This window comes from Podarcis filfolensis, assembly GCF_964270895.1.
Source record: "Podarcis filfolensis genome assembly, chromosome: 9".
NCBI lineage: Eukaryota > Metazoa > Chordata > Lepidosauria > Squamata > Lacertidae > Podarcis > Podarcis filfolensis.
In genome coordinates this window covers 76,760,421-76,785,417 of record NC_139610.1, presented here as the reverse complement: position 1 = coordinate 76,785,417, position 24,997 = coordinate 76,760,421, and the positions used below count along the sequence as shown (strand labels likewise).

The following is a 24,997-nucleotide window of genomic DNA, read 5'->3' as shown; positions in this document are numbered from 1 at the left end:
CCCTTCCCTGCTCAGGCAGCTCAGTCCCCCTTCGGGGCCTCCCCGGTGCCCCTCTCTCCGGCTGCGAGGCTTCGGGGAAAGTTCCCCGGGATCTGCCGGGCCCCCCGGAAGCTTCCCCGGAGGGCGACGCGGATGGTTTCCTCTCCAAGCTGGAAGGGGCGCGGGGAAAGCCCTGGGGGTCCCTACGCAGACTTACGCGGACAGTCGTGGCTTTTTTTAGGGTTCTCGGCGAACCAACCCGCTGCCTGCCTTTCCGATGCCCAGAACGGCCCTTTCTTTCCCTCAAAGGGCCTCAGCGGCCCGCGGAAGACGCGCGTTCCTTCCGCGGCCCTCCCACGGGGCGGCTCTGCCGTTCTTCCTTTCCCGGCCCCCGACGCCTCTCCTTTGGTCCTGGAGCAGACGCGCCCCGAGCTGGATGGAATCCCCGATGGAATCCCGTTCTCTGCGTGGGGACCCTTCCTGAGTGCGCGCCCCCCACCATTTTGCTCGGAATCCCGAGGCTGCCGCGAGATTGGTGAGGCCGGCCGGCCCCCTCGGGGTCCCCCTCGGGCTGAGCTGTCCCTTTAGGGACCCGCAGGTGCTTTTCTGGAAGGGGGGTACCGGGAAGAGAGACGCCGGCAGCTCCGGGCTCTTGCGCTTTTGGACAGCCTTGAACTTCGTGGAGCAGCTTCGTTCCTCGAGCCCACATTTTGGGTTCTGAAGGGGGAGAGAAAGAAGGAACCTTTGCGAAGGGATGCCGCGGAGGGGGGGGGGGACTATTAGACAGAATTGAGAGGCGCCCGGCGCCCGCGGAAGCAGTGCCGAGGCGGAGAGCGGAGCCGGGAGAACCGCGACAGCCGTTAGCCGAAAGCTGGTCTCGGGCGACCGAGGCAAGATCCGCGCCGGGCGGGAAGGCGAGGGCCCAGCGGGAACAAAGGCGAAGGGGGCCGGGAAGGGACACTTTGCGCGTGTGAGTGGGTCTCTCCTTCACCCCGAGGAATATGTTTTTGCGGGGTCCCAGGCTGGCACTTCTCCACACCCGAAATGCTCTTTCCGCGACGGGGATTTCTTTCCCGGCTCCGGGCCTTCCTGGCGCCGTCCGGTGCTTCTCGACTCGCGCCTGGAGAGGAGAGAAAGGAAACCGAAGCGGCAGCATTTACGGTGAATAGGAAGGGACACTATCTCTGCCCCCCCCCAGAAGGATAGTAAAAAGCTTGGCTATATGGGGCGGGGGGGTATTAGGGGCAGCGGGAGCGAAGCGGCCGGGAGGGTCTGACTTGGGAAACGTCGCGAGGTGCTTGACGAAGGGGACTTTGGGGGTGTTAGATGGCAAGAAGGGGGAGAGGGAGAGGCAGGGAAGCACCCCACGGGGAAGCCGGCCTCTCTTTGTGTCAGGCCTCGGTCGCTTGAAGGGATCCAGGCCTCCGGCTCCTCTCTTGGGATTGCGGGAGCGGGACCCCCCCGCGCCCATGAACAAGGTGATCTAAAGGAGCTATTTCTCCAAGCGGGACTTCTCCCCTCCATCCGGATCCTGCCCATTCGCGTTTCTGTCCTTCCCAGTCTCTTTCGCTTTGCAGGACTGCCAAGGAGCCGCCTCGAGGTGGCGTGCAGGGCGCTGGCCGGGCAGGCTTCGCCCGCAGCCGGTTTCCTGGGCGCTTCGCGGAGCGGCTGAAGCAGCCCCGGGAGACAAGAGGCGGAAATCTGTTCCTCGGTTTCGCTTCTCCGGTTTTCTCTGGCAGAAGGAGAGGAGGTGCCTCTTGCTGCGGACAGAGGAGAGGAAGAGCAGTTTGAAGCCCTCCGCCCCGGACTCTCTGCTTGTTGGCACCTGAAGGGCGGCGGCGGCGTTGGAGTGGAAATCTCCAGCCGGGACCCGGGACATCCGAAGAGGGAGGCCCGAAGTCTAAACCCGGTGAGTCCGAGGAAAGACGCTTTCAGGGCGGCTCCTTCTGGAAGGGGAACCCCCGCAAAGGAGTTCACGGATCTGGGGGCTGGAAGCGACGCCCATCTCGATGGAGCCGCTCCTGCGCTTCGGGTCTGACAGGGCACCGCCTGCCCGACGACTTTGCGGTCCGCGCTTGGTCGGATGCAAACGGTCCTTTTAACATTCAAAGGAGAGTTGAATTTATCTGGAGAGAGAAGGAGAAACCAGGAATCCGCGGGGAAGCACAGGCGACAAGAGAAATAATAATAATAATAATAATAATAATAATAATAATAATAATAATAATAATAATAATTTTATTTTAGCCAAGGAGAAATGAATGGAAGCGGGGGGCGAAAGAGGCGCGTGTTCAGCAGGAGCGACCCTTCCAGACGGGGACTGGTGTCCTTTACGCACACGGCCTCCTTATGGCAGCCTCCCCAGGACGTCGTTGTGGTCAGAATACCAACCTTATTCCCCCCACCCCACCCTACGCCATTATTTAATTCGGATTTATTCTTTCCGAGAAAAATACGGCAACACGTTTTTAAAAAATCCTGTTGCCATCGACGCATTTGGGGTACAGTATCTGAATTATCTGTTTGCAAAATCAAGGCCACTAGCCCCTATTTTTTCCTATTCCATCTCGAAGAAAAGGCGACCGGGCTGGTGGGAGAGGTTTTTGGGGAGGGGTCTCCGGGCCCCGCTCCGCCTGGCTTCTGGTTCCACGCTCCAGGCGGGCGCTCGGCCTTCTTCTGCGGCGCCGGTGGTGGTGGTGGGGACCCCGATGCCCTGGGACGGAGTCCTGGACTTTTCTGCAGCTTTTGCCACGATCGGGCACCAGCTGCTGCTTCGGGGGCCAAGATCCACCTTGGGGATTTGGGGCGCTGAACCCGCGGAAGAGGATCCCTTTTTCGCCCGGAGACGTGCTCTTCGGACAAGGGGATTCCGAATACTCCAAACCATTATTTTATTTAGTATAAGAGGCGTGCTCTTCATCTCCTCCTACACCACTCGGGAAATACCTCTATTATACTGCCTAAATTCAACAGGTCTTGTGAATTCAGTGGGACTTAAAGATTGCACTGCCGGTCACTCTGGCCTGACGCGTACCGCTCTCGGTGTGCTGAAAACACCCGGCTTTTGAGAAGGCTCCCCTCTTTTACTGGCCCCCATTACGCTGATGATCTGGGAGGGTGCTTTTTGCGAAAAACATATTAACGGGAGCGATGCTTTTCATTAATTTTAAAACCTTGCTTTTCCGTCTTATAGTTGCTGTCTAATGTGCAAACCAGTTTAAGCGATCTTTTTAGTGCCCGAGGGAAACCAACGTTCTATTTTTGCTTGTCTGGATAAAGAAGAGCAAAATGCAATTGCGGGTGGCGTGGAAATGCCGCGCGCGGGGATGGTCTCCGGTCCCTCTCCCCGCCCAGGAGGCGCCCTGGCTTGGCCCACCGAGTGAGTTCTTCCTGAGGAGGGGTTGCCTTTTCCTTTAAAAACTGCCAAACTGTCAGTCACTCGAAGCAAACGGTTTTGCTGCTGCAGAGATTCTCCTTGGATATTTTTGTACCCGAGCTGTGGCGGGAGTCTCGGCGGGGGTTCCTGGATCATGATCTGAGGAGAGGCTTCTAGGGAACCCGCAGGAGGCTTAATTGGGAAGAGGATGGAATAATAATAATAATAATAATAATAATAATAATAGCAACAGTTATTTAAAAAAACGTACCGCCGTGGTAAATGCGCAATTGCAAAATTATGTGATAATGATTTTAAAAATAGCAGCACTAGCGACAATAATAGTTATGAAAAATAAGGTGCCGCAGTGGCAGAATGTTTTGAAATTTTTTTAGCTGGCTCCAAGACTAGCCCCGGATTCTCCTAAACAAATTCAAAGCAGATCTAGAAGAGGGGCTGTCCAGCGAAGGCGAATCCAGCGCGAACGGTGCAAGAACATCTCTGAACTGCGCGACAAGGAGCCGCACCGACCCAGCCGCTGCCGGGTGAAAAGGAAAATAAGCAACCGCAGCCGTAGAAACAATTTTCACCCGAACATTTATTTATTTTTAAGTGTGGAAATGAAATGAGGGACTGGCGCGTGGCTGCGTTTCTCCTCGCAACAACCTGTGAAGTAGGCTAGACAGAGAGAAAGAGACAGACACTACGGCCTGGTGCAGGGCGCTGCTCGGGGGGTCTCTCTCTGTCCCCCGCGCTTGCAGCAGGCACCCCTCGGAGCCCTCCGCCTCTGCCGGCTTCTCCGCTCTGGGAAGGACCACCGAGCAGTCTCTGCTCCGGAGCCCAGTTTGCTCTGCGGAGCAGCGTCTCCCTGAAGAGCCCCGGCTCCGCGCGCGGAGACAGAGGCAGGGGGAAGCAGAGGCAGCGCCTTGCACCGGCCGCCTCGCCCTTCGCCCCAGGCTTTCCCGGCGGGAATTGCAATCTGGGAGGGTTGCCTCCCCCGCCCCCCAAGATGCGCCCAAGCCTCCGAGTATCCGGAAGCGAAGGCTCCTAGGAACGCTTTACCTGGGCGTAAGTGTTATTGAACTCAGTAGGACTTCTTTTTAAGTAGAATTGCAGAAGTTTGCGCTTCAGGGCTTATTTATTCTGCGCCCCTGAACCCCTCCACCCCCACGTTTGTTCTTTCAGGAGACACGTGTTGCCGCGTGTGCGTGCGTGTTGCGTGTGTTGCTGTCGTTGCGACTGGCTCTGGCCCGGGCCTGGACTTCAGACAAAAGGATTTTCAGGATGTTTCCAAGTTTGGGGTTTTAATGACGCTTGCAGCTGCCTTCGTCGCCTCTTTTGGGGACGCAAAGGAAAACAGGAGGGTGGCCATAAGAAGCGGGAGAGATAAAAACGCAAAACGGGGAGCGATATCTCAGCCCCAGGGGTCGAGAGCTGTTCCTGGGCCCTGCCAGGCACCGACTGGTTTTGGCCGCACCCCCGGGCAGGGGAACCCCGACGGACTGGCGCCTCCCAGACAGGAAAGGATCCCAGGAGGCCGGTTCCAGCACGGACGTGAGCGCCGCATCGGAGCGCAGAAGCGGAGCGCAGCACCCGCCGGAAGCCCCAGCCCGAGAAGAGCCTCCTCCCCCGTCCTCCTACTTTCAGGCGCTCTGAGAGCCGCGGCTCCGTCGCTTCGGAAGAAAAGCAGAGGCCGTCGGGGATCTCTCCGCAGCAGGACGGCGCTTTCCAGACAGCACAGCCGCCCGTCCTTCCTGCTGCTCATCGCGCCTTCTCTCCTGCTCGCCGCACTGAAGTCCCATTGAAATCTCAGCCTTGGAGCTGCCAAAGCCCCGCGCAGAAGGGGAAGAGCCGCCTCTTGGAAAGGCGGAGTATAAGCCGAGGAAGGAAGGCAGAGCTGCTCGTTTGGTGCCCTGTCTTCACCTGGGCCAGCCAGGTGCGCCACTGGGAAGCCCCCTCTCAGCCCCTGGACTCCAGAGCCGCGCTCCTTACGCCTCTGGCGGTTCTCTTCTAATAGCGGCGGAGTGGCTCGGATGACACTTTCTCTTCCTGCCTTACAGGGGGTCGGACTAGATGACCCTTGGGAACACTACAGTGCTGTGATTCCGAAGTGAGAGCTGGACCATAAAGAAGGCCGATCGCCGAAGAATTGATGCCTTTGAATTCTGGTGCTGGAGGAGACTCTTGAGAGTCCCATGGACTGCAAGAAGATCCAACCTCTCCATTCTGAAGGAAATCAGCCCTGAGTGCTCACTGGAAGGACAGATCCTGAAGCTGAGGCTCCAAGACTTTGGCCACCTCAGGAGAAGAGAAGACTCCCTGGAAAAGACCCTGATGTTGGGAAAGGTGGAGGGCACAAGGAGAAGGGGACGACGGAGGACGAGATGGTTGGACAGTGTTCTCAAAGCTGCCAGCATGAGGGAGGCAGTGGAAGACAGGAGGGCCTGGCGTGCTCTGGTCCAGGGGGTCACGAAGAGGCGGACACCACTAAACGACTCAACAACAACATGACCCGGGAACCCAACGCAAATGCAGCGCACCTAGAGAGCCGACGGGGCGTCCGAGGCTCCAAGTTGGAGACCTCTCCCTTGAGGGCCTCCCTCTTTTCCAGCAGCCGGTGGAGCTGGAGAAGGAGATCCGGAAGTCAAAGCATCCCAGGCCAGCTTCTGGTTCCTGTGGGTCGTGTCGGGGCAAGCGGCTCCCACGGAGCTGTCCCTGGTGCTGGCTGGCGGCGAAGCGTTTGGGGCGTCCAAGCCAGGCCGAACGTGACCCGAGGGCTCCGTGGCCACTGGCTCAGGGGGAGGCGCGGCTCCCTTCCCAGCGTGACCTCGATTCCTCGCCTTTCGAAGTCCACGTGGAGCCACTCCATGGCAGTAAAGGCGCCATGGAAGCTCTTAGACGACTCCCATGGAAAAGTATCTGGGTTCAAGTGATGGGCGAGACCCGTCTCTACCTGAGACTCCGGAGAACCGCTGCCAGTGGGAGTAGACCACCCTGGACCAGATGAGCAGCTGGTCTCACCTCAGCCCAAGGCAGCTCCCCAAGTACCCATGCAGCAGCAGGAAAACAACCCCACACACGGGCTGGAGAACAGGGCGCCATAGCTCAAGGTTAGGGCGTCTCCATTGGCTCCGGGTTCAATCCATGCCTGAAACCCCGGAGAGCAGCTTCCAGTTAGTGTAGACAGTACTGGGTTGTATGGACCGATGGTCTAATTTGGGATAAGGCATCTTCCTGGAAAGTAAACAACATCTCTCACAGAGTCCAGGGCTCTGCCAAGGAAGGAGACGGGTCTGTGCACGTGCACATCTGCAGGGATAACTCCAAGGCAGCTTTTACTAAAAATTAAAGCCCCCTGCCCCCCAAAAAAACTCCCAGTTCTGACTGCCCTGGGACATGTAAAGCAACGACCAATGTGAGAGTGTTTCTGAGCGTATGCCAAGTGCCTTCTCTTTGCAATTAGGGGCGGGGCTTCTGTTCAGAGGGTGTGGCCTGTATGTGCCGAGGGCCGTCCCCTCCCCCCACCCCGGTTGGTTCTACTCAGGCTGCAAGTGCCATGGTGCGGGGAGGGGCTTCTTCCTGTGCCGGGGAGCCCCGCCTGGCCCCCTTCCTGCTGCCCCCGAGGGGAGCGCGTCCCCTCCAGCATCTCCTGGGAATGGCCCGAGGGGCCCGGGGGAAAAGCGTGATTCATCTATTGACGCTCATGCCTCGCCGTAAGAAAGGCAAACCCGGCGTGTTTCCATTGGAGCCTGCTAGGTGCTTACAGCGCTGACATTCACAATGAGAGAAATAGGCAGGGAAGCATCTTCACAGCAGTTTTATTGTGTTAATAAGTTTGGCGTCTATAAGCAACATATGTAAATGGCTGATATACTGTCTTGATGCCATTTAACATTATGTTGCTGAGGTGCGCAGGAGCCAAGTTTGCAGCATTTTTGATGAATGTGGAGGGAGCTGCCAATTCCTGGAAACTTTTTCCATCCCTTCGCGCGAGCAAGTTAACAGTCTGCCTTGCCAAAATGGTGACTGACCCCCCTCTCCCCTCTCCCCCCCCCCGTATTTATCCCTTTCTGGCAATGTGGGCGGACGGGCACGTCTTGTGCCGCCTTAAGGGTTCTCATTCCCTGTCCACTTTGGGGGCACCTCCTCTCAAGCCAGCGTGGATCTCTTTCCTTTCGCAGGTCTCCTTCACTGGTTGTATCAAATAAATGAGACGTTTTGTAGAAAATAGGCCTTTGGAGATAGATGGTGAGCTTTCCAAGGAAAATCGGGGCAAGGGCCAGCTGTGGCTTTTCTGTTCGGATTCTGAGGCTGGGGGAATTCATTCTGAATTGGTTTTTTTCCTGGTTGCCTGGTCAGAAAGGGAGAACCAAAGAATTGTCGAGTTTGAAGGGACCTCAAAAGTCATCTAGACCAACCCCCTGCAATGCAGGAAAGTAAACTGTTCAGAGGAGCTGTTGAGGGTGATCTTGCATCATCCTTGAGGAGGGGTGGAGAGGGGAATGTATTCAGTCACGAGTAATTAGGAGTGGATGTGTGAATTCACCCTTCAGACAGGATCTCAAAAGGTTTGGGTGTTGCTTTTCATCGGACAAACAGTGTTAAAGGTGGCACGCGAGGTTCTCTCCCTCCCTCCCTATTGTATCCTCACAACAACCCTATGGGGTAGGTTAGACTGAGAGACCGTGACTGGCCCAACTCTAACCACTAGGCATGAAAGGCAGGCTGGGAAATGGTGCTGGATAAAATAGCTGGAGCTGGTGGGAGGTGCAGTTTGCTTGGAGGGCACCAGGTTGCTGAAGCCTGATTTTAGGACTGGGGGCGAGCACAGCAACTTCACCTCTTTTTTCCAGGAAGGGAGAAATCCTGCACACTCCAAATTGCATGGAATTTGAAAACAACAACAAGCCCGCCCCAAAATGAAAACCTTGAATTATATAAGTTATTGATCCTGCTGGTTATTCACAGTGGTGGCAAGATTCAGGTTCTGCCCAACTGTCAAGGATTTGCCAGTGTGGTGTAATGGTTAAGAGCAGTAGCCTTGTAATCTGGTGAACTGGGTTCGCGTCTCCGCTCCTCCACATGCAGCTGCTGGGTGACCATGGGCCAGTCACACTTCTCTGAAGTCTCTCAGCCCCACTCACCTCGCAGAGCGTTTGTTGTGGGGCAGGAAGGGAAAGGAGAATGTTAGCCGCTTTGAGACTCCTGAAGGGGAGTGAAAGGCGGGATATCAAATCCAAACTCCTCCTCTTCTTCTTCTTCTTCTTCTTCAATCAATCCCTGGGCAGGTGCATTCTGAGAGACGTCCCCGGGTACTGCACATGAGCCTGGAAGCGCACTCCAGAATTCTCCGAAATATTGGCTTGCGCACAGCAACATACATCAGGGTGCTCTGGGCCAGCCTTGGCAAGTATCTGGTCTACATGAGGGAGTTGTCTATATGGACAGCTTCAGCTGCTCCTGAAAACAACTATCCAAAGGGTTGAAAGCTGGCAGAATTAAAAACAACTCTTTGGACCAATGCAAAATATTATTTTGCCCTCTCTCTCCCATCAGTGGAAAATTCAGGGCAATCCTCCTTCTGCTCCCGTGTCTTCTGGATAATGCAGTCACTAGAGCTCTCCGCACCTGCTGGAGTTTCAGGTGGATGTGGCAGGAGGCACCTGCTGAATCTCTATGGGCAGAGCATTGCACAGGACTGGGGCGGTGGCACTAAAGGCACAGTTTCATTTTGCTGTCAGGTGAACCTCACCAGCGATGCTCCTGCAGATGACCTCAGTAGCTGAGCTGGGATAGAAGGGTTTAGGTGACCTCTAAGGTACTCTGGATGGACGCGGGTGGCTCTTTGGGTTGAACCACAGAGCCTAGGGCTTGCCGATCAGAAGGTCAGTGGTTCGAATCCTCACAACAGGGTGAGCTCCCGTTGCTCGGTCCCTGCTCCTGCCAACCTAGCAGTTCGAAAGCACGTCAAAGTGCAAGTAGATAAATAGGTACCGCTCCAGCGGGAAGGTAAATGGCATTTCCGTGCGCTGCTCTGGTTCTCCAGAAGCGGCTTAGTCATGCTGGCCACATGACCCGGAAGCTGTACGCCGGCTCCCTCGGCCAGTAAAACGAGATGAGTGCGCAACCCCAGAGTTGTCCGTGACTGGACCTAATGGTCAGGGGTCCCTTTACCTTTACCTTTACCTTTAAGGTACTCTGGAGCGGAGGGCAATGTAAATGAATACAAGGAACTTGAATGTGGCTCATTAGTAGCTGGGCAGATGTTTTAACTGTGGGAGGATCTGCCACCAAATCACAGATTGCATGATGGCTAGATAGTCACAAATAGGGGACTCTATGATGCAATATCCTCTAAACTTTTGTTGTGGGAAGGGGAACAATAGAAACTTAATCTCTACTTCTTCCTGTTACTACACACTCTTTTTCCTACCTGTGTGTGTGTGGGGGGGCATTCCTTTGCTCTCCTCCAGAGAGTAATCTCCATTTTAAACTGGACGATGGATATTTGTATTGTTTAAGGATTATAGCCTGCCTGATTTTTCATCACTGCATCTGTTGAATCCTGGCAAGATTGTGATGTGAGTAAACATTGGATTTTCCTATTTACTTAACAGTCTGAGAGTGATTTCTTTGTTAAGAGGGAAACATAAATGGGAGAAGGTAATCCAAGTCTGCCTAAAGCATCTTGGGGTATCATAATTGCTCTAGGTGCTATGCAACCTTGCCCTCATATAGCTTCCAGAGATAAGCTGCTCATGGATGGTGATTTTTAACTCTGCTGAAATAGATATTTGCATTCTCACATAAGTGAGAAAGAGGAAGAATAACTGCTAAATATAACGTTGCCGGTTATGTTCCCCTAAAAGCATTCTGGCCACCTCATTCTGCACCAGTGTCACCTTCCAAACCAGGTTCAAGGACTGCCCCACATACAGCACAGAGATCAGGCAGGTCTTCATATCCATGCCTTCAGTAATGTTTGCAAATCTTAAGGTAATCAGTTAATCCAATAAAAGCTGCTTCTGTTCTGCATCTGCATCCTTCAGGACCGAATGAGTTGTAACCCCCCTATTCTGAGACTGGGAGTGCCCGAGGCAGGATGCACAGGCCATGAGCAAAGAATGGAGACTTTGGAGCGGCCCAGCCATTGAGCAGCCGAAGAGATCTGTGCAGCAATCAAGTCCCTCCCTGCCCCAACGTAGGTGTGTGTGCCTGTGCGCATAAGCGTCCCTGCCTGTGCATGTGGCTGCCAGGGGAATGTCAAGAACCTCCAGCGCCATCCCTCGCTGGCTCCCTGCATGCATCCTCATCTCAGAGTGGTAAATACAAGAAAATATGTCACTGTTAATTCTCTCTCTTCTTTCTCTCCCTCTCTCACGCACAAGTTAATTTATGTTGAATTTACAATTCCTAGCAGTCATATGGATGGCAGCCTCCCAGCCCCTGATTAGGGTAAACAGATTTTTGCTCCATATATTTAGACACTCCATATTGCTTTCAGGAAATGTGCACATTTGAAAGGCAGAGACTCACCGAGGGCCATATCCTGCCATCATACTTCATAGGTAGGAAGTGCAGTCGTAGGAGATGCGGGACTAGGGCCTCCCTCTGGTCCAGGGGGCCACAAATGCGGCCAGTCGCCCTGGCTAATGGCGCCCAAGCAAAGGCAGCGGTGGGGAGGGGGCACTTTACCCTCTTTATCAATGCTATTTCTGAAGACCGCGTCTTATCTAGTAGCAAAAAGCCATTTCCAGAGGAATTCAAAAATTCTGCAGCCGTGAATTCAAACTTCTGCTGCTGCAGTATTAGTAAGAGGAAGGATGAAATATACCACAGTTTTATGGAGTAGTAAAAGACAAAGCTCCTTGCTTCCAGACTGCAGTGGATGAGATGGCAGAAGCACTAGGAGTGCCCCTGAACAAGAATTGTCCTTGTTATAATTTATATCCCACCCTTTCTCCCAAAGGAGCCCAGGGCTGCAAACAACAGGAGATAAAAGAATAGAAGCATCTTTAAAACAACAGAAACAAAATTAAAGTCGAAGTTTTGAGACTGGTCAGTGGAGAATGCAGGCATCATCAACAGAGATGGATAAAAGGTTGTGGGGTGAGAGGAAATGGGAGCAGCCGAGTCCTGGACGTAGCACCAAATCTGGGTGCCTTTGCTCCTCTGGGCGCATCAGACAGCGGAATGTGTAAACTTTGGGGTGTTTTGCAGCTGGCCAGGGCAGTCAGCTGCCCCATGGATTACCTCTCTTTAGCCAAAGTCACACATGTTTGGAAGCTACAACGCATCATGCTTTCCGAACTTGGGTCACTGTGGCATGAGAGATGTGCCGTTTTCATGCACGGAGGATGCACACATTGTCTCCTTATGATGGAGATGGATTGAGGATTAACTCTGTAACTGTAAATTTAAACCTCCTGTTGCACTCCCCTGAGAGTAAACAGGCTGTGAATCTCTTTTAGCAAAATAAAAACACTTATGTGCTTTTGCAGCTTGCTAGAAGCTAGGAATTAGGAAATTGCACCTTTTTATCCCAGTTTATTTGTGGTCTGCTGACCTTCCCTTCTTTATCCTCATTGCTAAGAATGAACCACATGTTTTAGGAATTTAAAAAAACGGTTTACTTACATTTCAATGCAGGCAGCAGATACATCAAAGTAGTATGCAGGTGAAAACACTTCTTAGTTACAAAATACAAAATTAGCTTCTGAAATGGAGTCTGGGCTCTGAGCAGAGCCCAGGCGTGTATGTCAGCTCACACCACTGGCTTGAAAGGAGAGTGAGAGAGAGAGATTCAGACAGGAAGTTCTCTTTTGTTAGAAATTCCCGCCAAAGCATTAAGAAAGTGACCTCATGCAACTCCTTCTATATTGTTTCAGGAACTCTATGCATGTCAGTCCCTCATGTGTCTGTCTGGCAATCATGCATTTGTGATTTTGACTGGAAACCCCACACCCCCAGTTCCATATGTAGAGGGGGCTCATTTTATTGTTTCTCTGGATTGGGATTTCGTGCCTCCCCATTCTGAGCTGAGCTGGTGCCGAGTTGGACCCGGGGCTTGGCTCAGTGGTAGAGCAGCTGCCTTGCAGGCAGAAAGTCCCAGGTTCAGTCCCCACCAGCATCTTCTGGTACGGCTGGGAGAGACTCCCTGGCCAGAAGCTCTGGACCAGAGGGTTGGATTTACAATAAGGTGGCTTCCTCGGATGTTCCTAGGATGGAGAGGGCTGAGGGCATTGCGAAAGGGCTGTGGTCCTCTAAAGCACAACGGAAAGGAACATTTCACTCCAGGCAAGAGGACAGGCTACCTTGTCTGTCTGTCACACACACTCCCAGGTCTGAGTGATCCTCCTGCTCTAGACTCAGGGAGACAATTAGCATTTAAATGGGATTATTTTGTAAAACATGGAGTGGTGGAGAGCAGCAAGCACATCCCTGAGCCCCTTCCCAGCAGCGGAGGAAGTTTGGCTGGCCTTCCCTTGAAGAGCCCCCGCCCCACATCCCCAAATAAGAGTCCTTGGGGTTGAGAGCGGGGAGACCCCCCCTCTCTATCCCACAGAAATCCCGAGCTAAGCCAATCACCATCTCGGATTTAAATCCTCTCTCTCTCTTTTTTTAAAGAAAATTTCACCTGCCCATCTCGCCTCCCCCATCTTCTTCTCCTTTTTCTATCCAAACTCATAATTAATCGCTCAAGGCAAAAGTAATGAATGTTAATTGGCCATCTGTACAAAGACTAATTAAAATCTACCATGCTGGGGATTAAAACATACCTATAGCAAGTGACTGAATTGAGAATGAGAGCGGGGGGGGGGGGGAGGAGGAGGACTGAGAAAAAACAGCTGAAAGGCTCGTCGGCAACACATAGTCGCGCTGAGGTGTGAGATGAGCTGCAACTCCGGGAGCGGAGCGAGACGCCTCGGCGGCTGGGATTGTTGAAAGGGGGGAGAAAGAGAGAGAGAGAGAGAGAGAGAGAGAGAGTGAGAGAGAGAGAGAGAGAGAGAGAGAGAAGTTATTTCAGCCGAAATCCTTGCAAGAACAGTCTGGCTCAGTTGCAGAAGTTTCCACAGCAGAGGATTCAGGATGGCTTGGCTTAAAGGAGAGTGAGAGAAGGAGAAGGCAGTGGTAGACTTTTGTGAGATTATGCGTGGCCTTGGAAAAGTGGAAAGAGGAAAGTTTCTCCATCTCTCTCTCTCTCTCTCTCTCTCTCTCTCTCTCTCTCTCTCAACACTAGACTAGAACTCACGGACATCCGGGGACGCTAAAGGCTGGAAGATGCAGGACGCATCCAAGGAAGTCCTTCTTCAAGCAGCACAGAGTTAAACTGCGGAACTCCCTCCCGCAGGAATCTTCGTTGTTGTTTAGTCGTTTAGTCGTGTCTTCGTGACCCCCTGGACCAGAGCACGCCAGGCCCTCCTGTCTTCCACTGCCTCCCGCAGTTTGGCCAAACTCATGCTGGTAGCTTCGAGAACACTCTCCCAACTCGTCCTCTGTCGTCCCCTTCTCCTTATGCCCTCCATCTTTCCCAACATCAGGGTCTTTCCCAGGGAGTTTTCTCTTCTCATCTCATGAGGTGGCCAAAATATTGGAGCCTCAGCTTCAGGATCTGCCCTTCCAGTGAGCACTCAGGGCTGATTTCCTCCAGAATGGAGAGGTTTGATCTTCTTGCAGTCCATGGGACTCTCCAGAGTCTCCTCCAGCACCAGAATTCAAAAGCATCCATTCTTTGTCGATCAGCCTCCTTTATGGTCCAGCTCTCACTTCCATACATCACTACTGGGAAAACCAGAGCTTTAACTATACGGACCTTTGTTGGCAAGGGGATGTCTCTGCTTTTTCAGAAACTAGAAGGCTTTAATAGAGAATTAGGCAAATTCGTGGAAGCGAGGGCTGTCTATTAGCCACCATGACTCTGCCTTGCACCCCACAGTCAGAGGCAGCAGCGCTTCTGACCCACCGCTGACGGAAAGGGCTTCTTCCCACAAGCATCTGGCTGGGCACTCCTTGTGAGAAGCGGATGCTGGACTAGATGGGCCGTGGGCCCGATCCAGCAGGCTCTTCTTACGTTTTTGATAAACGAAAAGGGGTGTGTGTGTTGATTTCTTTCTGCATTGCTTTTGCAGCCGCGCCCTGGCAGCGGAGCTGTCCAGCAGGTCCCGGTCTGCCCCTCTCAGTCCGCAGCCGAGGATCTCCAGAGGCTCAGTAGCTTGGAAAGAAGGTGCAGTGAGTGGCGGGGGGAATCCCCCACCCGAGACCCTCCAGGGGGAAATGCCGCCCCCCTCGGGGCTTCACCATCGCATTGGCTGCACCACCAAAACCGAGTTTAACCAAACCCTGATCACTTCTTTATTTGTTGTTAACAGTTATATCCCGCCTTTTGTCCAAGGGGTCAGCAAACTTTTTCAGCAGGGGGCCGGTCCAGTGTCCCTCAGACCTTGTGGGGGCCGGATCATATTTTTTTTTGGGGGATGAACGAATTCCTATGCCTCACAAATAATCCAGAGATGCATTTTAAATAAAAGGACACATTCTACTCATGTAAAAACACCAGCAGGCCCCACAAATAACCCAGAGATCCATCGTTCTGCCTAGACACTGAGGTCCAGCTCCGAGGGCCTTCTGGTGGCTCGCTCCCTGTGACAAGTGAGGTTGCAGGGAACCAGGCAGAGGGCCTTCTCGGTAGTGGCGCCCGCCCTGTGGAACGCCCTCCCACCGGATGTCAAAGAGATAAAAAACTACCTGACATTTAGAAAACATCTGAAGGCAGCCCTGTTTAGGGAAGCTTTTAATGTTTAATAGGTTATTGTATTTTAGTGTTTTGTTGGAAGGCTCCCAGAGTGGAAAACCCAGCCAGACAGGTGGGGTATAAATAATAAATTTTATTATTATTATTATTATTATTATTATTATTAATAATAATAATAAAAGGACACATTCTACTCATGTAAAAACACGCTGATTCCTTGAACGTCCGGATTGAGAAGGCGATTGGGCAGGATCCGGCCCCCGGGCCTTAGTTTGCCTACCCGTGTAAGGAGCCCAAAGCGGAGTACATGGTTCTCTCCCTCCTCATTTTTATCCTCACAAGAACCCTGCGAGGTAGGTCAGGCTGAGAGCTGCCGCGACAGGCCCCCGAGGACACTCAGTGAGCTTCGTGGCCATGTGGGGACTTGAACCCTGGTCTCTCGCAGCTCCGAGTCAGGCACTCTGACCGCCACACTGCCCAGCATCTCTTCCTTCGGGGGGTTCCTGCCAGGCGCTTCTCTCCAGACTTTTCTGGTCCCGGGGATGCCCGCCGCTGCTGCAGCTGCTGTTGCGATTATGCTTTCGGTTAACTTGCATTAATACATATATAAAAATACTTTAAACACAAAATAAAAAGCATTTAAAACAGGCGATTCAACAGTAGGAAGAATTAGCAGCGAAAAGTTTTTCAGATTATCCATCGAAGATTAACCCCATGACTTGTTGAGTTGCCCCATTGACCAGGAAATAAGACTGCGATCCTCGAAATAAGTCCAAATGTACACAGCAGGTCTCCCTCCCGCGTAAAGAAGCCCGGGATCGCGCCGCTTCTTGTTCACGCAGCTCATGGGATGTATCCAGAAAACAACAGCTTGAATTTCTGACGACCCACAGATGTATCACTGGGCGCCAAAGTCTCCCACTACACCGCCCCCACAATGGATCGCGAGCGTTTCAGGGGCCGAGTGCAGGTATTAGTCGGGCCACTTGCAGCAGGGAGAAAAGATCACGAATTCGGGGCTTGAGAGGATTTGGACAGGAAACTCCGCAGGCATGGACGTCCGCAAGAGGGGGGGCAAGAGGGCAGCCCCCCCCGATACCCAGTGTTCGTTTTTAGAAAAACAAAAACAAAAGCAGGAAGTCTATAGCATTTGCAGAACCTGAGATACAGTCTTTCGATAAATGTCCAGGCACGATTTCGCCCGCTGCCCTCTTTGTTGATAAACTACCCTGTTTATCTCTTTCTCTGATTTTTATTTCCCTCCCCACCCCGGAAAAATCCCTGCGAGCCCCCCAGATATGCAAGCGCTGCTTCTGGATTTTGTTTCGGATGCAAAGGAACTGCATTTACCACTAGGAATAAAAATGCAACGAGTGCCGGCTTAACTTCTGCACTTATGTATTGCATTTAGACTCCACCTTTTCCCCTAAGGAGCTGAATGTAGCTGGCGCGGTTCTCTCCCTCTCCTTTTAACCCCCACAGGAACCCTGTGAGGGAGGTTAGGCTGAGAGAAGAAGGGACTGCCCCCCCAGGTCAACCAGTGAGTTTCATGGCTGAGTGCAGGATTTGAACCCTGGTCTCTCCTAGGTCCTGGCCCCACACTCTAACCACTATGCAACCACTGGCACCTAAAGAGGTTTTCTACTATGTCTGGACCTATTTTTTTAAAAAAAGATTTTTTGAGTTATCAAATGCAGCAAAGCAAAATGGCTTTTTTTTTTTAAGAGGCGGGGGCGCACGCTGCCTGCCAGGTGATCAGTGCGGTCCGCAGGGATAACACCAATCACTTGGAGAGGGAGGCAGGCTTGACCCTGTCCAGGCGCAGCCTCGCTGCCTTCTCCGAGCTCACCTGGCAGGTGACCAGGCAGGGGAAGATGCCCCTTACAGCCAGCAGGTGACGACAACGTTGCCTCGCGGCTAGTAAGCTTGTCTTTTGCACAGAGAAACAAGCGGCTAGTCCTCAGGACTTAGAAAATCACTTTCGAGGAGTTGCGATTCGCAACACGTCGTTTGGGGGTCAAGCAAACGTTTCCAGAGATTCCTAGCAAGACGCGGGGAAGCGGACGACTGTAGAAAAAGCAAGCCGTCCTCCTCCGGAGCTCAGCGGCAGGCCTTTAAATCAGCCTTGCTCCAAAAAGGGCGAGGGAAAGGGGTGCCTGGGTCACTGCCCCCCCTCCACCGACGCAGCGCAATTTCTTCTTCCGCGCCCAGAACATTCCTGTCGGTGCGTGCGCCCTCCTTGCGCGCGTCTCCTTACGATCCGGTGGCCTTATCTGCAGCCTGGCCGACGTCTTCCTGGAGAGGGGAGGACGTGTCCAAAAAGCCCCCACCCCTGTTTGCCGAATGGCTCGAGCGCCTGCCTTTGTGGGGGTGGAAAAAATCAGGGCTGCCGCCATTCTGAGCTAAAAGCAAATGCAATTCCGTGCTCAAATTCCAAGCCAGGAAATTGCAGAATTCAGTCCCCTGTTACAAATCAAGCCTGATTTCAGCGGTTCGCTTTCGGACTAGAAGAGCCATAAATGTTGCTATTGACAGGGGAAGGAAGTTGAGGAAGTGGAATTCTGCGCCCAGGACCACCGAGACTGCCTTTTCGGCATTTCTGCAGGATCGTAGCCCCCACCCAGGTTTACAAAGTTGATGTGAGTTTTAATTTGCTTCGGTCTGTTGTTGTCTCAACTTTTTGTATGTTTTAAATTACCCCTGTCAATTTCTTTAAGTGATAATTTTATCGTTCTATCTTTTTTTGTAAATCGCTTTGAGGTCTTTCCTACAATCCAGCGCTGTGTACATTTTATGAAATAAATGAAATGAAATAAATACCCAGCCTTGGCTGAGAGAGGGACCCTGCATGAACTTCGGGGCTGCTCAGTTTGCAGAAGAGGGGTTTGCGCGGGGTTCAAAAAGACTTGAGAGAGACCTCCAGATTTCCAGACTATCCCTCTTGAGCTCAGCTCTCTTCTATCTTGGTGATGTGAGACTTAAATTCTCAGGTTGCATCCTGGCTACAACTTCCTCATCCTCCACACACTTCTCTCTCAGATTCAGTGTGTGTGTGTGTGTGTGTGTGTGTGTGTGCTGTTGGCATTCCAGGGACTAGGCAACGGGGGCCTCATCAAACACCCACAACTACCCCTACACCAAAGACCCTCCCAATTTTGGTGGGGGTGGCAAATAGTAATAGTTTTACTGGCACCCGTCTGTCTTAAGAGAAAACAGAGTGCGTCTCCAGGGGGGTGAAGTTAAACAGCAAAAGCGAAACCCCACGGCACAAGCCTGGGCAGGGTGTCTGGAGGTCCCGGGTTGCCCACATGACAAGACCCCCCTCTGGGCCTCACAGAGCAAGACCTTTGGCACCAGCTTCGTGGCAGGAGCAGCTGGAAGGCTCCATCCAAACATCTTAGAGACTCCACTCTGGGTTTGTGTAGGGTTTACACCTGAGATTTTTCTTCTCCCAAATATGTCACTCAAGGCAGCAGAGGTTTAGGATCAGCGTTTTCTTTCTCCTGACTACCTTCCCAGGTGGATGAGGCCCACCTGCCCCTCACTTCCCTTTACAGCACATGCAGAAACTGCCTTCTGGACCGCTGGATTCAGTCATGGCTTCCTTTACTCAATCCGCTGGAGCCTGTCTTCACCTGCAGGTGAAGCCCCTGACTCATCAAGGGTTGGAGACCCCTTGGCTCCCCTCACAGTGTTTAGCCCAGTGGTGTCCAAACTTTTTTCAAAGAGGGCCAGATTTGATGAAGTGAAGGCTGTGGGGGCCGACAAAAGGGCTGACCAAACTTGTTGACCTTTTTTTAGGATTGAAGTTGTTGAGGTTTTTACCCCAGGAAATAAACTGCCACAGGGGCCAGATTAAACTAACTGGTGAGCCAAATTAGGCCCCTGAAACGGACTTTGGACATGCCTGGTGAAGCCGATCTGGTGAAGCCATTCCTGGGATGTGGCATCTGTTGCATGCTGACAGATTGTTTGAGCCACAGGTGAGAGCTGATTGTGGGGGGCACAGACCACTGGTGGAGAAGCTACCCTAGAAGGAGCACAACATGTATGTGGGATGTGAAACATAAGAGCAGTCAAGTACAACATTCCTAGAATGAACATGTTTACACATGGGGAGGAATGTTTGTCCAGCCAGCAGGTCAACTTCCTGTTTCCTTCTGGGCTGGGACAGATTTCCTCTGCGTGTGACAAAGGTGGGCGTGGCCTCACCTATGCAGGTAATGACAAAAGCACAGGGCAGCCATCTTTCTCTCTGTGGCTACATGCATCGAAGAAGCAACATCTGCTTAGCCAAAGATGCTTCCAGCCAAGAGAGGACAAAGGGACTGTCTCCTTATGAGATAGCTTAGAAAAGTACTGTATTTTTCGCCCTATAGGACGCACTTTTTCCCCTCCAAAAATGAAGGGGAAATGTGTGTGCGTCCTATGGGGCAAATGCAGGCTTTCGCTGAAGCCTGGAGAGCGAGAGGGTTCGGTACGCACCGACACCTCTCCCTCTCCAGGTTCCCCCCAGGAGCGCAAGGCTTGCGGGCGGCAGCCTGCAGCGCGGAGCATGGGGCACCCTCCGGAGGACGCCCCGTGCTTCGTGCAGGTGTCCGCAGCCTGCCGCCCGGCGCGTGGGGCGCCCTGAAGCGGGGTGCCCCTCGCGCCGGGCAGACATCGGCCAGCCCCACAAGCTCGGGGGACAGCGGGGAGGCGCAGCACCGCCATCCCACTGTTCCCCGACCTGGTTTTGGGGGGGGAATAAAGGGAAAAAATTTCCTTTATTTCCCCCCCCAAAAAAGTAGGTGCGTCCTATGGGAAGGAGCGTCCTATGGGACGAAAAATACGGTAACATACACCTGGAAACTAAGTCTGCCTTCTGGGATCCAATTGTGAACAGAATGTGAGTAAACTCTTTCTCTACTTTTATAGAAGACTGTGCTGTGCCTTATCTTTTATGAGGGAATAAGGGGAAAATAGGGACGCGGGTGGCGCTGTGGGTAAAACCTCAGTGCCTAGGACTTGCCGATCGCATGGTCGGCGGTTCGAATCCCCGCAGCGGGGTGAGCTCCCGTCTTTCGGTCCCAGCTCCTGCCCACCTAGCAGTTCGAAAGCACCCCTAAGTGCAAGTAGATATATAGGTAACGCTTTATAGTGGGAAGGTAAACGGCGTTTCCGTGTGCTGCGCTGGTGCTGGCTCGCCAGAGCAGCTTCGTAACGCTGGCCATGTGACCCGGAAGTGTCTGCGGACAGCGCTGGCCCCCGGCCTCTTAAGTGAGATGGGCGCACAACCCTAGAGTCGGACACGCCTGGCCCGGACGGGCAGGGGTACCTTTACCTTTACCTTTAAGGGGGAAATACCAGGACAGCTATTATAGAGGCTTTAGCGAGCCTGAGCAAACGCATCTGCTGTGAGTTTAAAAGGGGGAATGTTACTCTGCTAAATTGTGAACTGCTTAACACAAGTTGGAAAGGCTATAATCAAACAATATATCCTCTCCTGCATCCCTGAACATTCCCACAATGTATTCATCCATAGCTACTACCCCTCCCCTAACACCCCAAATAGGATGGGGAGAGCCCCCAACTTTACCCTGACGGGCATCACCAGAAAGGTCATTTGAAAAGTGGAGAATCACAGAATTGTAGAGCTGGAAGGGACCCAAAGGGTCATCTAGTCCAACCCCCTGCAGTGCTGGAATCACAGCTAAGTGGGTGGGTGACCTGCACATATTAGCTGTATGTCCTCTGTATGCCCAGAGAATGATCATGCACCCCACCACTGGCAGGGGTCCCCCACAGGACTGGCCACAGGTGACATGAGCCACACAGAGAAGCTGCTCTGGTCTGCTGGAAGAGAAGTGAGAGAGGCCTGTGAGGCAGATGGTCAGCCAGGAGGCAGCAGGAAGTCCTCGGCTGAGGTTTTCCCCAACAGGGAAAGGAAGGAAGTCTGGGTTTCCTATCAATTGTGGTTTTCCTCCAGGCAATACCTGGCGAGAGCTTTGGACTTGACAAAGAAAGTGCTAATAACTTGGGATATTCCAGGGTTGTGTTTCCATGGGAACTAATTCTTAGACATCTTCTTAAGTTTTCTGAATGGGGCAATAGCAGATTGCGTCCCCGCAATTGGGATGAATCTAGGTGACATAGGTTTTTAACTGTTATTTATGGGAACTGGTTAACATGCCTGGTACTGAACTGTTTTTGGGTGGTGTTTTTTTTTTGGTAAATACCCTTTTTATTAATTTTCGAAGGGCAAAGACAGTAACGAAACATCTTGATTTGCATGCATTGGAAACAGCGTTCTTAGAAAAGAATACACAGAATAGAAATTCTAAAAAGATAAACCCTAGAAGTTATTAAAAATAAAGAGAAACCCTGGTGGGTGTTGATGGAGAGCATATTTATACACTAATAAACAGAAAATCATAAGCAGTGAGGAAAAGACAATGGTCTACAGAAGCGAAGAAAGGAAGAGGGGGAAAGCGAGATGGAAACATGTTTTAGGTACTGACCTGTGGTTGTTTTTATTGGTGTTAGTATATTGTTGTGGCTCGCCCTGGGATTAGGATGATGAAGAGGGCCAGGTTTATAAATTAAACTAACTAAGCTAAATAGGTCTCCCTGAGAGGAAATAAAGAGGATAGACTGCAGTTGTTGAGTGGGCACAGAGGGAGAGGGAGGCAGGCCACTTGGGGTCTGATCATAGCTGTCAACTTTTCCCTTTTCTTGCGAGGAATCCTATTCGGAATAAGGGAATTTCCCTTTAAAAAAAGGGAAACGTTGACAGCTGTGGTTCTGGTGTGGGGCAGTGGAGCTGGCTCTTTGCTGGAATGTTTACGCTGCTCCTCTGCCTATGACCAACCTTCACATTTGTGCACAGCCAAATATCATCACAAGCCTCCAGCGACTGCCTTCAAGCCCAGGAAACAGCTGCAGCCCTGGAATGACTCATCAGGCTGTGAAGTGGGGTGAAAACACACACACAGTTTCCATCTTCTTGGAGCACTGGAGAATTGTGGCGTCTCTGTAATATCTATTAATTTACAAAATATACAAGCAGGCTGAGAGTGGAAGCAAATGAGCCCTCCTTCAGCACCTCACCTGGAGTGACGAGGCTGCAGCTGTCCAGGCTAGCAAGTGCATTGCGTACTTGATCCTGCCTTTGGCACCCAAGTCTAGGGGAGCTCCACCAACTGACCCCCCCCCACTGACTCAAACAGGCCTCTACTTGTCCTTGAGGACCACAGCAATTTTGACACCCAGGAATTGGGAAATCACCATCTCAAAGGAATGGCCAGACTACCAGGAAAGGAAATCAGATAAGGCATTATCAGAGAAACTGGCAGACAGGAAAAACAGCAGCATTCAAATTTCTGTTGTAGACCACCTTTTCTGTGATGTAGGTATGATGTTTGTGGGGGGTGGCCTTGGGCTACACCCCTTCTGTGATGTATGTATGATGTATGGAGGGGTGGTCTTGAGCTCCAGGGTGGGCAATTAAAAATGTCTATATAAGGGCGGGCACACCTTTGTTTTGGGTCCTCCTCCTTTCTCCTGCGTGTGAAGGGGGCACCCTGTTGCAACAGCTTTAATAAAGATCAGGCTTACGAGCTGCTTTGCTTCTCAATATTCTCTGGTTGCCTCTGTGGTTTTCTCCTACCGATGGAGAACCTACAAAGGACTCTATAAGGGCTCTTGTGTCCCCCATAAGGGAATGAGGGCAGATTTTGTTTATTACACAGCCCTCCCACAATAAGCACACCTGCCTCCTCCTGTCTTGGAAGTGTGGTGGTGTGTCCATGCTCAGCTGTTTGAGCATCTGGGTGGTCACTGGAAGAACCAAACATTGGTCTAGATTGACTCCTTTCGGTCCGATGCAGCAGCAGCAGCAGCAGCAGCCAGGCTCTCCCCAGTTTATCTTCCGAATGTTTATCCCTGAGTAGGCGAGGCCCTGGTTTGCTGATCCTTCCCAGCCAGGGATCTGGACACAATGCACTCTGGGCTTTGGGCTTTAAGGGAGCAGCAACACAAGGCTGCTATCTATGGTGCACCTCAGGTGTCAAGGGGCGACAGAGGAAATCTTCCTGAGCTTGTTTCCAAGAAGCCTTTGAAAATGCACACACATCCAGGCACCAAGCAAGGATCTGGCTGCTTGATCAGGGAGAGAGGGAGGCCTCCAGCAATTAACTCCAGAGTTTGTAATGTGGGGTTCTCATTAACAGGTCGCAGGGAGAGTGGAAAGTCCAAGGGAGGACTGCTTACATATGGATGCCCATTGCAGGTTGGCCAGATCGCTGACCCTTCTCTGTCCTGTTCCCCGTGGGGCCCCAGATCTGTAATTATTTCTCTCATTTGCTCATTGTCCTGTTGGTTACACAGTGATGAGCTAACGTCAAGCAGGTGGAGGTCAGCAGGAGGTGCGGGAAGCACCAGAGAGTTGGGTCCTTCTTTGAACTCTTGGCTTTGGTCAGCATCCAGAAGACTAGCCAAGCCTTCAAAGAGCTTGTCTGGGCAACTGGAAAGCTCCCTGCCCTCCCTGCTCCCCCCACAGCACTTTAATCCTCCTCAGGGCCGGCTGTTCTGCCTACAACATTTCTCAGGGTGCCTCCAGAATGTCAGAAGGGATTCAAGCACCCACTGGAACTCTGTGTTTGTGACATCCAAGCAGTGGCGTAGCGTGGGTTGTCAGCACCCGGGGCAAGGCAAGTAATTTGCGCCCCCTAACCCGTGGATTTGCACCCCCTAACCCGTGGATTTGCCCTAACCCCAGATGTTGCGCCCGGTGCGGCCGGCCCCCCCTGCACCCCCCCACGCTACGCCACTGCATCCAAGTGGTTCAGAAGGCTTGGTCATTCCAGCGCAACAAACCCACTTTAAAAAGGAACCAGGCCTTTTGCAGTTTGGAAAGTTGGGTGTGGAAGAATGAGAAACGGAAAGGTTTGTGATCAGCCCGCAAGCAAATCAAGATGAATGCAGGACTAAGGCTCATTGTCTTATAACCGTCCCATAAAGCAATCAGAAACCATCCTCAACAAAGACCAGATATAATCTAACCTCCGCATAAGCTTTCTGCAAGCAGCTCAGGATGAACGCTCAATAAACAGGTTGCCTGGAGGGACCCCTGAGGGCAGTGGTGGATGAAGCTGATGGAAATTGTGCTCCAAAAACATAGGGAGGGCACCAGGTTGGCAAAGGCTGATCTGTGTCTATTGTGCTATGGGGTTTCCTTTTAGAATATTAACCTGGCTGTTTTTCAAATTGTGCACCGTAATGGGGGCAATTCATGTATGGAACAGAAAGCAGGGCAGATATAATGTTCATGCACAAAAGTCCTTTGGGAGAACTGAGACAAAGTCCAGGGAGGTGGCAGAGGTGGGCCGGCGCCTCCCGCCCCCCTGAGACTGGGATTCTCTCCCCTCGCGCTCTCTCAGGCCCACCGAGGGGGCTGCATTAATGAGAAACGAGACCCACCTTTCCCATCACCCCAGCCCCGCGCTGCCCCATAAGGGGAATGGAGGGGGAGGGCAAGCCTTTGATTCGGCGGCATTTGTTCTCCCCCCCCCACGTCCCCCACAGGAATACTGTCTCATAGGAGAGCAGCTCCAGAGCAATTGGCCTTGCGACAGCTTAATTAATAACAGAACATATTTGATCGGAGCCTCCATTAACCTCCATTGAGCCTCCTAAATAATCACTCATTAAAAGGCACTTGGAGCCCCGGGGGACAGGACAGTTTACCAGCCATCTCGGTGCCCCTTGGCAGCAGAGCTGGTTAATCAGTTCCTTCTCCCCGCTTTGCTGACCAGCCACAGGGTAAATATTTGACATGCCCCCCAACTCCCAGGACGGCTACACATTTCCTCCTGGGTCTCTTTCTTCTCCTTCCTTCGCTGGGGGGGGGG

At 52.4% G+C, this 24,997-nt stretch overlaps 1 long non-coding RNA gene across 1 annotated transcript in view; it reads right to left on the bottom strand.

Moving 5' to 3' along the window:
* The window catches only part of LOC310742534, a 353,556-nt gene that overhangs the window by 55,056 nt on the left and 273,503 nt on the right, over positions 1 to 24,997 (bottom strand). The gene's annotated exons all lie outside the window — the stretch shown is intronic.